General features: G+C 43.4%; 1 non-coding gene across 1 annotated transcript; it reads left to right on the top strand.

The window, feature by feature from the left end:
• Positions 1-11,387: 11,387 nt before the first annotated feature.
• Positions 11,388-11,494, top strand: LOC111812536. The gene has a single exon (XR_002818027.1). It is a non-coding gene; the product is annotated as a U6 spliceosomal RNA (small nuclear RNA).
• The last annotated feature ends 1,798 nt before the right edge of the window (positions 11,495-13,292 follow it).

The following is a 13,292-nucleotide window of genomic DNA, read 5'->3' as shown; positions in this document are numbered from 1 at the left end:
AGTCTCAGAGGACCAGATCTGGTGAATAAGGGGGATGAGAACACACTGTAATGTTTTTACTTGGCAGAAATTGCTGTAAACATTTCGGTCTAGGACACGGAGGCAGCCTTGATTGTGCTGCAACTAAAGATACAGGAGAGGACTCCTTTTGCATGAACAGCTCCAGACAGTGGCCATCATGATGGGATCAGCGTGTTTGAAGCAAAGCGGAGTATTTTGAGGGGGTAAGTGTCAATGTGCGTTTTACTGCAATAAATTTTATGTCTAATTTCTTCTTTAATGTGTTTAGGACAGGGTCTCACTACACAGTTAGACTCATGGTGATCCTCCTGTTTTCAGCCTCCCCGGCACTGGGATTACAGGCATGTGCCACCATGTCAGAACTTGGTCACAGGCTCAGTGCACCCAAGGCAGGGCCTACGTGGCACATGGTGCTGGGGATCAAACCCTGACCTCTGTGCTTGCCTAATCAGGCAGTTAGTCTGCTGAGCTATCTCACCAGCCCTTTATGTCTAACTTAAACATTCACTATATTTTGTAATTACACTTCTCACAAACTTTTCAAGACCCACAGAATTTACAACACAAAGTACACATGAGACTTAGGAAGTAGATCAGTGTTGACCAAATTGTGCCTCAGAACTGCAAGGTATCCACCATAGAAGAATGAGGGAGAGAGAACTGGGGAAGTATGCAGAAATGTGGAAACTTTCTTCACTTTCTGCTCAGTTTTTTTATAAAACTGAAAATGCCCTAAAAAAAAGTCTGCTTTATAAATGGTATTCAGAATCAATAGAAAACCTAAATTAATTACCAAAGGAACATTGGTGAGATAGCCAAGAGCTACTTGTAAAGAAATGGTGAGTGTGAAGGCCCTCTGGTGGAGTCAGGTGAGGATGTATGGAAAGGATGGCAGGGAAGGGACTGGGCCCCCACAAGATGGAGCTGAGGGACAGAGCCCATGAAATGAGGCCCACCTCCAGGACGAGGCACTCCCATCCCCACTGGGGAATAAGACATCAAATGGCAACCTAGTAGATCACAGCCTGGACAACTAGTGGCTTGGAGCTGGGGCTGAGAAAGCACCACAAGTGCAGTACAGGCAGTGACGGGAAGCCTATGCCTGTCCTACCACTCTGAGTAAGAACAGAACAAAAGCACCAGCAGCTTCCAAGGGGCACACTGGTGGCTTGGACTGGCTAAGAAGGAAAACCTTCCTCATAGATGCACACACAAATGATAAGTCAAAGACAGGGTGATACCCTACAACAATTAGTTGTCAACCTGCAACAGTTAGTTTCTGTAGAGAACACACAATCTTCTTTGTTCATTGGCATGCACATAGCAAAGTCGCTATGGCACACGGGGATGCAAATGGAATTAGAGTTGGAAGTGAAACTCCCTCCACAGGGCAGGGTTTTCTGTCTCCCACCTGCTTTGTTGTCTTGGGCACCTTTCTCAACCACTTTGTGTGTGAAGATAGTACAAGTACTTCCTCTCAGGCTGAACTATGATACATAATATGGGACATATGTCTGGAGCTTTTAACGGCACTGTATCTACCATTAATGATTCTTCCTAATCTCCTCAGCAAATACTGGCAATCACAGACAGTACCAAGTCCTACGTATTCTGTATATTAAAATTTAATTTATAAATGAGGTACTGTAAGAGATTATCAATAGTATCTAACAGCTGCTCCAGTCACTTCATCTATTTTGCAGGCCACGCCTATCCCTGAGTCTGTGACCATCCCATTTCAGGGCTCCCCGGCTAAATGCTCTGTGGCATAAGATACTGTCACAGATAGGAACATGTTTTCTGTTCCTGTCTTTCACCCATGAGATTGATGTCTGTTTCCATCCTAAGAGGTTCTCACTCATGATGGTGCTAACTTTTTCAGTTTGTGTTTGACTATGGATTTCTTTTTGCCTTATTCACAATTTAATGGGTAGAGGATTTGTTCTTACCATAGATCTTGGCAGCCTCAGCTTGAGACCATTTTTTTCCCTTATAGAGTTGAGAACTTTCACTTTTTTGTTTAAAAGAAGCACTTCATGGCTTCTCTTGGGCATGTCTGAGTTGCCAGAATCACTATTCTTGTAAATGAGGGCCATCTAAATGCAAGACCTGTGATATCGCCACAGTTGATCTCAGGGCCATGATGGCTACTTGGTAGGTAATGGGAGGGTAACATATACTATAGGAATACACTGGGAAAAGCAAAGATTCAAGTCCAGGTGTGATGGAGCAAGACAGTGCAAGAGTTGTCACAGTACTGAGAATGGTGAGCAATTTAAAATTTATGAATTGTTCAATTCTGGAATATTCTTGTTAGTATTTTTAGATCTTGGTTTATTACAGGTAACTGAGACCTTAAAAAGTAAAACTGTGAGTAAGGAGAGCTACTTTCAATAAAGGGTACCCATGTCATAGGAAATACTTAGGAAACACTAGTTATTATTAAGGAAGCTCACAAATAATTTGAAAAGGTTGAAAAACTAGAAAAACACTTTCCACAGTGTAAAGGACGAAAAGAAAGTTCCAAAGTTCTCTGAGATCAGATCTCTTAGTCCAGCTCGAGTCAGCCACAGCAATTCTTTTCTTTCTAATGTCCTCTGGAGATTCTCTTCTCCTTGACGTGGGGGAAGCTCTCATTTCCCCGCTTCTGTTGTCACATTAGCTCCCAGGAAAAATCGCTTTCATTTGCTTGAAGAAACATGAAGATTAGGAATAATTAGAAAAGAATTGGAAATAAGATTAAAGAGAGGTAGAAAGCCATTAAGTGTCTTTTATTATTTTTTTTTCTTTGAACCTATCTGTCTTGGTTACTTCTCTCATTGCTGGGATAAACACCTGACACCCAGAATTAAGGAAGGAAAGGTTTATTTAGCTCAGAGTTAGTGGAGGTTTCAGTCCATACTCAGCTGGATCCAAGGTAGAATGGCACATGGTAGTGGAAAACATCAAAAAGCAAATGGAGGAGCAGCAGCTGAGGCAGCTAGCAAGCCTCTTGCCCTTCTTATATTTGTGTGCAGATTATCTGCCCCAGGGCACTCACACCCATAATCCCAGCATTGGATCATGAATTAATCACAAACTCTAGAAGCCAGTTCCAGTGATTACACAAGGCTTTGAGGAGAGGGACACCTAGATATAAACCATGACACTATCTTTATTTAAGCTCTTTCCACATTTTTTTTATTTTAAAGAGTAAAGAAAAAGAAAAGTAACATAAAACAATAAAAATGGTACGGAATTTCAAAGCACGATTAGGAAGTTTTTTAAGGTTAGAAAATTAACAATGGTTGTTATAGTATGTATTGCTATCTCTAAATTTGTTGCTCAGATTACCAGATACAGGCATAATCTGAGCAACAGATTTGGTGATAACAATTGTATTATAACAACCATTAAGTGCCCTTTAAAGTACAGATCTCTTGAAAATTTATGTAAATGCATGACTTCTAAATATAATGCTGTCTAAAATTTGCGGCTGTGGAAGGGTTTTTACAAAAAGAAAAGCTGAACGGGTGGTTGTCTTGATGTCAGTCAAACATTCCCTTTTCTGCCTTAGCCATTTGATAATAACAGAAGCCACACAAGGTGGTTGCTACAGATATGGAGCAATGGGGAGACCTTAAACACAGGGTTCTCCAGGATCAGATACAGAGAAAGATGTTTAATAGTCTGATGGCAGGGAAAAAAGAATATGCTACCCAGATCATTGGATACTTGGCTTAGATAGGTCACAGGCACCTTTTAAGAATGCTTGCCAAGGTCCATGAGGTCCATCAGTGTCCCTAGGACTATGATTGACCCTAGGGAGATTTTCTAGGACAAAGTGGGCTGTTATCCAGCCCCTGTGGGGCACCAAGTGTCAACTGGCCAAGCAGGAATTTCTCTCCAGAATACTTGGGTTTGTGAAAGAAGTTGATTTCTCTGCGAGCGACTGGGCTTCCCTGGAAGCTGTGTGATGTACCCACAGTGGCAGTGTTAACTGGTCACTGGGACAGAGTCAGTGAGGCGGGCACACAGGCCAGAGTAAAGGGAAACAATGAAGCAAACAAGGAGCTTCCTCCCCATTTCACTCAGCTGATCTTCTGGAAGCCCCATTTGCATTTTTGCATCAGTTTCCACAGTGCAGTCCATGTGCTGTACCTCCTTTCACTGCATACATTGCTGCTAGCTTTTGTTACTTTGCCACACAATTCTGTTAGTAGAATCTAATTAGTAGAGAGACATGACTCATGCCCTCAACTCCGTTGTAAGCCTGACAGCAAAAGTACATAATTTTCTTCAATTATTCAGCAAAGTGAATAATACGCATGAAACACTTAGTGTGTGCCCACCCTATTGTAGAAACCCAGAAAACAACCATGAGCAAGCCACCTGAAAGGTGTTCATTCTAGTCGCAGCTACAGATACGTGGTCAGAGAAGATGTCTGTGGAAAGGATATCAGAGCAGAAGTCTAAGGGAAGAGAGGAAATAAGCATGGCTATTGCAGGCAGAATCTGTAATGACGGAAGCTTCCCTGAGATGAGGATGTGTTTGACACTGGAAGAAGAGAAGCAGAAGGGAGCTTGGAGTGAACAAGGAGAAAGAAGGGGTGAAGTTGGGAGGAAATAAGACTCAGTCATGGAGGGCCTTGGGTCTGGATTTGGGTGTGGCCTCTCCACTGTGGAGAGCCTGGAGAAGGTCAGGGCTGACATCTCATTAATGTTTTAACAGGATCCTTCAGGTGAAGATGGACAGAGATGTCTGAAGTCAGATGGTTGGAGAGCCATCCTGGGTAGGCTCCAGACAGGACATTTAGAGCCTGTCACTTAATGACAGTGGTGGAGGAAGTGAGAAGTGGGTGAATTCGGGATGGCTTCCAGAGGCACAGCTCATAGGATCTGCTGTGGATTGGATGTTTTTCTGAGAAAAAGAAGGCTTGAGAATGACTCCAAAACTTTTGGCCTGAGCAGTTGGCAGAATTCAATTGCCATTTACTGAGATGGGAAAGACTTGGAGGGAAGCAATATAAGAGAAAACAAAGAATACTATTTTGCATATGCAAATCCGAAGTTAATATTAGGTATCGGGGCTGGCCAAATAGCTTATCGGATTAAAGTGCCTGCTTAGGCAGACACAACGGCCGGGGTTCGATCCCCAGCTTGCTGTGTTGACCCTGCCCCTGGGGGCAGGCTGAGGTGGCAATTGAGACTGGGTGTGACGGTGCACACATGTAGTTACTAGGGAGGCTGAAAACAAGAGAATCACTGTGAGTTCAATCCACATAGTGAGACCCTATAGACCCTGTACTAAATACCAAAAAAAAAAAAAAAAAAAAAAATACATATCAGAGTGGAAGAGTCAAGAAGGCTGTGAGATGTCCCTATCAGAGGGGGGAGGACAGCAGATGGAGGGTGCAGGCTTGGCAGCATGCAGGTGACCCTTACAGCTGCTGGGTGTGAGGAGGTGCTCTGAACATGACTCTAGAGAAAGGCACAGGGGTGGAATTCTGGGAATTCCAACCTGTAGATTATGAAGAGAAGCATCCAGAAAAGGGAACAGAGGAGGAGTCCATGAGTTGGTGGTGACCAGAAGAGCACATACCTTCCTGCCAAGGAGCAGGAAACAAGGGTGTCTGCTGGCGCTTGGGACTGGCAGCATAGCTGGGCAGAGCCCTAGCCTCAGATTTGGCAGGTGGTTCCTGTTGGAATGGAAGCCGGATTGGAGGAAAACAGAAAAAAATTGGATAAAGTACAAAAGCTACTAACAAAACATTGCTATGGGGTATGGCTAGTAAATTACAATGAAAACAAATGAATGTAACACATAAAGCTAAGCAGAGTGCTTCCTGGAGTGAGACTGTGGATGTGGCGCTGCTGGCGTGGCACGGTGCAGATGCAGCTATTCCTCTCTTTGTTATTATTTATACTTTTTTTTAACCTGGCACAAATATTGTAGATCATCCTTTGTGTCCAGTCCACATCTTTAGAATAATCTTAGAGCTGGGCTGGGTGGCACAGACTTATAGTCCCATTACAACAAAGGCTGAGGCAGAGAATCATCTCGAGTTGCAGACCAGCCTGGCTTCAAGAGCAGCCTGAACAACATAGCATAGACCCTGTCGCAAAAACAAAATGAAACAAAAAACTAATACTAATAATAGTATAACATAAATAGTGAATGAAAAAGCAAATATGGAGTGACAAATATTATAATTTTACATTTGACAGTGGGGATCACAGATACTTGTTTTACTGAAGTTTCATAAGCCCTACAAGTGCCACAAGTATTCTCTTCTAAGTATGAAATATATCAAGACCAAAATGAAAAGACTAAGTTTTTGTTTTGATCTCAGAGAGCGGAGAATGTGGCTGGGTTGGGCTGGGGAAGGACTGCCAAGGATGAGGGCGAGGATAGGCAGGCTTGCTTGGAGGAGGGAATAGTCAAGACGTGAACCACGATGATGTCAGAGAGTGCAGAGTAATCTGAGGTCAACGCGGAGACAGGGTGAAACCCACCGCCCACCGTCACATCTGGCTTGAGAGCTGGGCAGCATCTACTTGGCCCATCTCATGAAGGGAGGCTCTGTAGACCATACAGTCAAGTGCACATTGAGTACTCTTGGTACAGAGAGGGATCTGTGCCATCCTACGCGATTCTCAACTGTGGCAGCACATTCAACTATTTCAAAAGCTTTTAAAAAGTGCCTAATGCCTTGGCTCCACATCGCACCAGTCTAATGACAGCCCCTAGGAACAAGCTCTTGGCTGATGCTATTAAAAGCTTCCCAGGAAACTGAAATGTGCATCGGGATTGAGAAATGGTTCTACCTCCTGAAGATGCTTCAAATGAGTAAAATAAGAGCGAACAGTTCTATAGCAGAGGCGTCTACCCTCTTTTGGCATAGCAGGGAACTTAGCAACCCCAATGCAGATGTGCTCTTTAGAAAAATGCTTCCATCTTCAGTTAAGCTCCTCCTAGGATGCACACAAGCTCGCTCTCTGTCACCCACAAAGCCTGGTTAGGCTTCCCAGAGCACTTTCTTGGGCAGCATCTCTCAAAGCATAGAAAGGACGCACAGGAGGAAACAGCTCACGGAACAGGGAGAAGTGAGGGTTCCCTGTGCAGATGTGTAACAAAGGGCAACAATTCTTACCATTCAATTTTCTTGCAACACTGAGCCCCACTTTTCTTTTCCCTGCAGTGTCCCTGGGGCCACTTGTCTTGATATGTCAACTTGATCAGATTCTCAAAAGCCTAGAAGTTTAGTGAAGCACATGTTGTGCTTTTGGAGGCAACCCCTGGGGTCTGGGCCTGGTTTCTGGCCCTTCCTGGCTGACACGCTTTCCTGCTCTGCTGCTTCCCATGCTCCATAAAGTGAGCTTCTTTGATTTATCAGTACCTTCCACCATGACATTTCTGCCTTGAAACCAGCTATCCTTGGCCCGAAATCTCTGAAACCATGAGGCAAATCAACTTCTCTTCTTTAAGTGGCAGGTGTCAACAATTTGTTCAAACAACAGCAAAGTTGACTAATACAGTCCCTCATAGACCTATGTGCAATAGGGGGGCTTCTTGGAGCTATGTATGCTGACAGTTTGTGATTTTGTTTTTAATTTAAGTTCCCAAGCACTACATTCGTGCAATATCTAATGCCTAGGGGCACCAAAGTGCTCCTTTTTATTTAAAACCAAAGCAGGCCAGGAGCCCAGCTCTTTGCCTTCATGTTCTGCTATAGGGTTTCCATAGAGGGAAGCACAAAATTCTAGGGCCCTTGAGAGCTGACAGAGGACAATTCCAGCCTCTCACTATGCATATGAATCGAAGAGTGAGGAAGCTTCTATGTTGTTTTTGAGGACAGATAATCTATGAGCAAGCGAAGCCAGCGCTGCCAGGCCCCACCCTCTGTGCTTCTGTTACCAATACACTTTCTTCCCTCTCAGGCACCTCAATAGATAGAAGGAAATAACTTAAAGGTTTAGGAGCAATCTGGGTATAATTTAGAGACTATTAAACATGGTCCCAGAGCTAGATTTCAAGCATTAGCAAATAAAAATACAGGACTTGAGCCAGAGAGTTAGCTCAGCAGACTAAGTGCCTACTTAGGCAATCACAGGGACTGGGGTTTGATTCCTGGCAGCACATGCTGCACCACCCCCACTCCCCAGGTGTGCTGAGCCGGACACCAAGACAGGCTGTGGTGGTGCAGGCCTGTAATCCCAGCACTGAGGAGGCTGAAAACAGGAGGCTCACTATGAGTCTGAGCTGCTTAGTGAGACTCTATACTAATACATTAAAAAAGAAAATGTAAGACTGCCAGTAAAGCTGAAATTTCAGATCTATAAGCAGTATTTTTTTTTTTTTAGTGTTTGTCCCTTATAGTGTCTGGGAATACACTTTAGAAACAAGCCACCATTTGAACTTTTAGTTTAAGCGAGTACAGATATTATCTGATAACCCTACCAGGAGCTGATGTGGAGAATTCAGGGAATTGCAGCTTATGCTGATCGACTGAGGGACGATAGAAGTCATTTCTATATTCCTCTAGTAAGGGGATTATTGGGAAAGAATTAAATAAATACTGGTCAAGGAGAACATGCAAGACCTATTGCCCATAATTTGTTGGCTTCTCTCCTAAGAGAGGGACTTCCAAAAGGGATGTTGCTTTCCTTATGGTGTCACAAAGCCAAAGATGAGATAAAGACAGTATTTTCAGCACATTTATTAAGTGGCCAAAGAATGGGCAAGTGGGAGTCTAATTTCAAATTAACTTCTCCATCCAGTAGGGGTGGAAAATCTTAGGTACAGGGTAAAAGAAATGAGGGGGAAGGGTATGCTAATAGAGGGACAGAATATTCATGACTTTGGGGCACAGATTTTGTGGGAGCTCAGGTACCACCTCTTTCGCTCCTTTTACCGTTCTGTCTGGCTATCATCCTGGCAACAATCAGCCCTCATGGCACTGGGGGAAATGTGTAGCAGGCAGATGGATTTCAACAGGGCTCAGGGAGTGTTAAAGGTCACTTAACCAGCCACCTTGGATCCTGTCAGTCACAGGTGGCTTCATCACAGAGGATTTTTAGCCTTCAGATATCATAGCCTCAAAGATAAACAAGATTGTGTGGAGCAGAAACTCAGCTAGGTCATGTCCGTACACAGAGCAACAAAACTAAGCATCGGTGCAGCAGGTTGCCCTATAAGAAGGAATCAGGCTGCAGCTGTGGAGTGAGTAGCATGCACCATATCTGGAAAAGAAAAGTCAGAAAGTTTTGAATTTGTTTTCATTCCTTGAGAAGATTCAAAGGCCTTGGGATTGTTTTGGAGTTGGTGAGTAATTGTCTGCTTTGCTATGCCAAAATATGACAGATTGCTTCACTACCCATGCTCTTTTTTGTTGTTGTTTTATTGATTTTTAACTGGATTTCTCACACTCGCACCTACAATATGCATCATTTCTTTAGAGGTAGCTCCTATTTTTACTCTTTCCCTCTTATCCTAATTCTTGCATGATGCTTATGTTAGCTACTAAGCCAGGCAGGCACTTTTGGGAGCAAACTCCTACACTTATGGGGACAAAAAGATACCATTCCTTTAAATGACAGCAGGATTTCAAAAATTCTTTTGTTGTTTCAGCTAAGCCTCTTTGGAAAAACTCATGAGGAATAGAAGTCACTAAGTCAGTACTCTGACTTACTTATTCAGGTACCTAAAGTAAACTTGGCTCATTAACACTCACTAAGCATGCCCAGATGGGTTGGTGTTTGCCAGCTTTCATTTTGGAACATAAGCTCCACATTCCAAACCTGAGCATGCTCAGAAATGTACCCACACCTACACTACCTGTGTTTTCCTGTATGCACATGTGTACTACCCAACAAAATCCTCAGGTGTTTGTTTAGGGAGAGCTATGTTTTGTAAATAACCCCAGTTCTCACCTTCCTTGCTAATAGTAATGAAATTTCCCCCAGTCTTTTGTCTACTGGTTGTGTTTTTGGCTTTGCACTTACCAAATACAAATTTATTGTGGTCAGGGAGCTGGGGAGATAGCTCAGTGATCTAAGCACTTTCCTGGTAAGCCCAAGAACTTGTGTTCAATCCCTGGTACTTCATGCTTTGTCAGCCCCAGAACCCCTGGTGTGCCGTGCTTTCCACCGAAACTGGGTGTGGTGGCACATGCCTGTAGTCTCAGCACTGGGGAGGCTGAGACAGTATGAGTCTGAGCTGCATAGTGAGACCCTGTACCAAATAAATAATTTTTAAAAAATTTCTTGTAGTCAGTTACATTTATAATGAACTGGACCATGGCAGCAATAAGCACATCACTACACAGAGGAGGGGAAGAGAAAGTCAGGCCTGGAGAATTTATATGCTTCATGTTTATTTCTTTTAAAATTAGGATTTCCTTTCAAGTACCTACAATATTTGGACTGGCAGCAAGCATGAAAAGACTTTAAAGACTTCTCCAAAAACAGCTTCTCTAACAGCAATGGAACACGCATCTCTGACAAAACAAAACAAAAAAGGGGATATAAATAAAGGACTGTTTTGGGGTGAAAAAAAATATATATGTATATACAAGATACAGCTACTTTCTCTTAGTTCAATGAGAAGAAAAGTTTGTACTAAGTATCTAGATAAGATATCACGTCTACATCTTGTCCTTTGAATTACTACTATGAAGACAACAGGATGCAATGTATTGATTGTTATAACTGTCCTACTAACCTGTTTAGAAACTGTTTTATTGCTATTTTATTTTTTTCTCATTAAAATGAATTAAAAATTTTAAAAATAGATAAAAAATAAAAGTTAGGATTTCCTGTAACAGATTTAAGAGGACAAAAGAGAAAGCAGAGGACAGTGTGACAACAAAATCATAGAAAATCTGAGTTGCTAACTTCACTTAAAATATTTAACAGAAAGAGTGATACACAAAGGTATTGGTGAAACATTGCAACACAAGCAAGTGAGAGCGCGCTCTAGCCCTTCACTCCATCCTGTGGGGTTTTGAGTGCAGAGCGGGTGGCTGACGTGCGCTCAGCTTCTCTGGTCGCTGGCTCAGAAGAGCCTAATAAGAACAACAGATTGAAGGTCCCTGGCTCCTGGGTTCCTGCACCAAGCTCCTTCCATAAAACCCTGCAGAGCTGGCTCCTAGCCAACGATGTTTGCTTTAGAGGTGGGGCTGGACCTTAAAACCCTTCTTCATTAACGTCCTCTTGGCTGACTAGAAATGCACTAATTTTGGAGGTCACACAGCTGGGCAGTAAGTTATTTAATGTCCCACTAACTTTGCTCTAGACACCACCCCTGATGTGGGTTATGGTGATAGCAGTTGTGTAGGTTACTTTTAGGGACCTGAAAGTTACTTTTGTTGAAAATACTGACTCTTGTGCTCACTTTGGCAGCACATATACTAAAACTGGAACAATACACAGAAGATCAGCATGGCCCCTGCGCCAGGATGACGTGCAAATTCATGAAGAAAATACTGACTCTTCACTTGGACCGACGGATAACCCATGGGTGACTGGGACAGGATTCAAATCCTTGGCATCTCCACCTTCATATTGTGTCTGTCTCCTTTGCTGCCTTAATGTGTGGGTCATATTTCCACTGGTCAGATAAAGGTGACCGAAACACATTTGCTGCCATGACCCTATCCTGCTTTATTCCTGCTTCCTGTTTGATTCCGGAATGTGTTCTTCATTCTGTTTTTTTGTGAGCTTGCTTGTTTTTCTGAGTTGATTCCAAAAACTAGCTGATGACCACGAACCTGGACTGTCCTGCCCTCAAGAACACCATCACAAAGAGTTTGCCTCCTGTGGGTGGCAATAAAACCCTGGACTGCCTACCTCAAGCTCTGAAGAGGTGCTGCTTTCGACATGTAGCCCCTGACTCGGACTTCATAGGAACAGCGTTTCTACAAAGGCTTGAAAACATTAGTCTGCTTCCTATCCAGGCTGACAGCATCCTTATTAAGGTCCAGCTTCTTTCCTTCAACCCTTGTGTCTTGGGCATAGGTGTTTCTGCATGAGGAGCTTCCAAATTGAAGTTTGGTAGTGGCTGGAGGTGTAATATCCATTTTCTTGTAAGAAAGTCTAGAGAGTCCAGCATGGCACTACAGGGCCAACCTGAGGCCCACTGAGTCCCACATCACTGTAGACTTCTTAGAAGGACAGTGCTAGCCAGCGAGGTGTTCATGTCAGAGGCTTGTTAGGTCCATTGTAGAGGAAAATGTTGTATGTGCTCAGGCCATTTTGAACCATTTATTCTTCTGTACTTGTTTATGAGGTTTTTAGAAATTATTGTTGCTATTGTTGTTATTGTTGTTGTCATTATCTGTGCTGTGAGTGAAAGCCAGGACATCGTGCTTGGTTAGCAGGTGCTGGACCTTGCAGCCTCATGCTCAGTTCCTCTTCTGTATGTTTTCCTTGTCTGGGTGACTCTCTGTGTCTCTCCTGTTAGACTCTTTTCTGATCAGATCCAGTGACCTTGGTGTCTGCGATCTAATTAGTGCTCAATGATAGTCACTCTTTGGCGTGTTGCTTTAAAATGTCACATTTTCCAGGGTAGTAGAGCATAAAATATTAGTGTAGATGCTATACCTGCTCATATAAATGCCTTGTGTCCTAATAAGAAATGTATACTTGATTTTTGTCCCAAGTCCTGGCATGGAACTTCTGAAGCTCTTAGGTGCACTGTGGCCTCTTTTCATCGGGAACTGAGTTTATGCTACAGAGATGACTCTTGATGTGCCCCTAGGTAGCTTTAGAGTGGGACCTCAGAGACAATGGGACCAACTGTGTGACTACAGGTCAGAACTTTCAGCTGCTTCTTCAGCTTCAGGGACAAACAAGTTGGGAATTCAAGCTCCTTAGTCACCAGTGGTCAGCACTATCCTCAGTGATGCTGATGTAAAGGAAGCTCCAGAAGTCCCTAAACACCAAGGTCTGGAAAGCTCTGAGGTGGAGAACATAGGGTGGCATCAGGAGGGTGGGGTGTCTCCTCAGGGGAGGACACAAGGGCTGCCTACTCTCCCTGCCTTGTCTGAGCTTCTCCCTTTGGCTGTTCCTGAGCTGCATTGCCATAGGAAACAATGATAGTAAGGAAAGTGTTTTCTTGAGTTCTGTGAGCCATTCTTGCAATTTATCAAACCCAGAGGGAGTCATGAGAGTCCTGACTTTGTAGCCGTGTGAGAGGGAAGTGTGGGCCCTTGCATTGGCCTTGAAAGTGAGGGCAGTGTTTGGACTGAGCCTTTACAATGGGGGACTGAAGCTAACTCAAGGTAATTAAA

The sequence above is a fragment of the Octodon degus genome, unplaced genomic scaffold (genome assembly GCF_000260255.1).
Source record: "Octodon degus isolate 3935 unplaced genomic scaffold, OctDeg1.0 scaffold00127, whole genome shotgun sequence".
Taxonomy (NCBI): domain Eukaryota; kingdom Metazoa; phylum Chordata; class Mammalia; order Rodentia; family Octodontidae; genus Octodon; species Octodon degus.
Note: the sequence above shows the minus strand (reverse complement) of the source record. Positions and strands in the feature narration are given on the sequence as shown.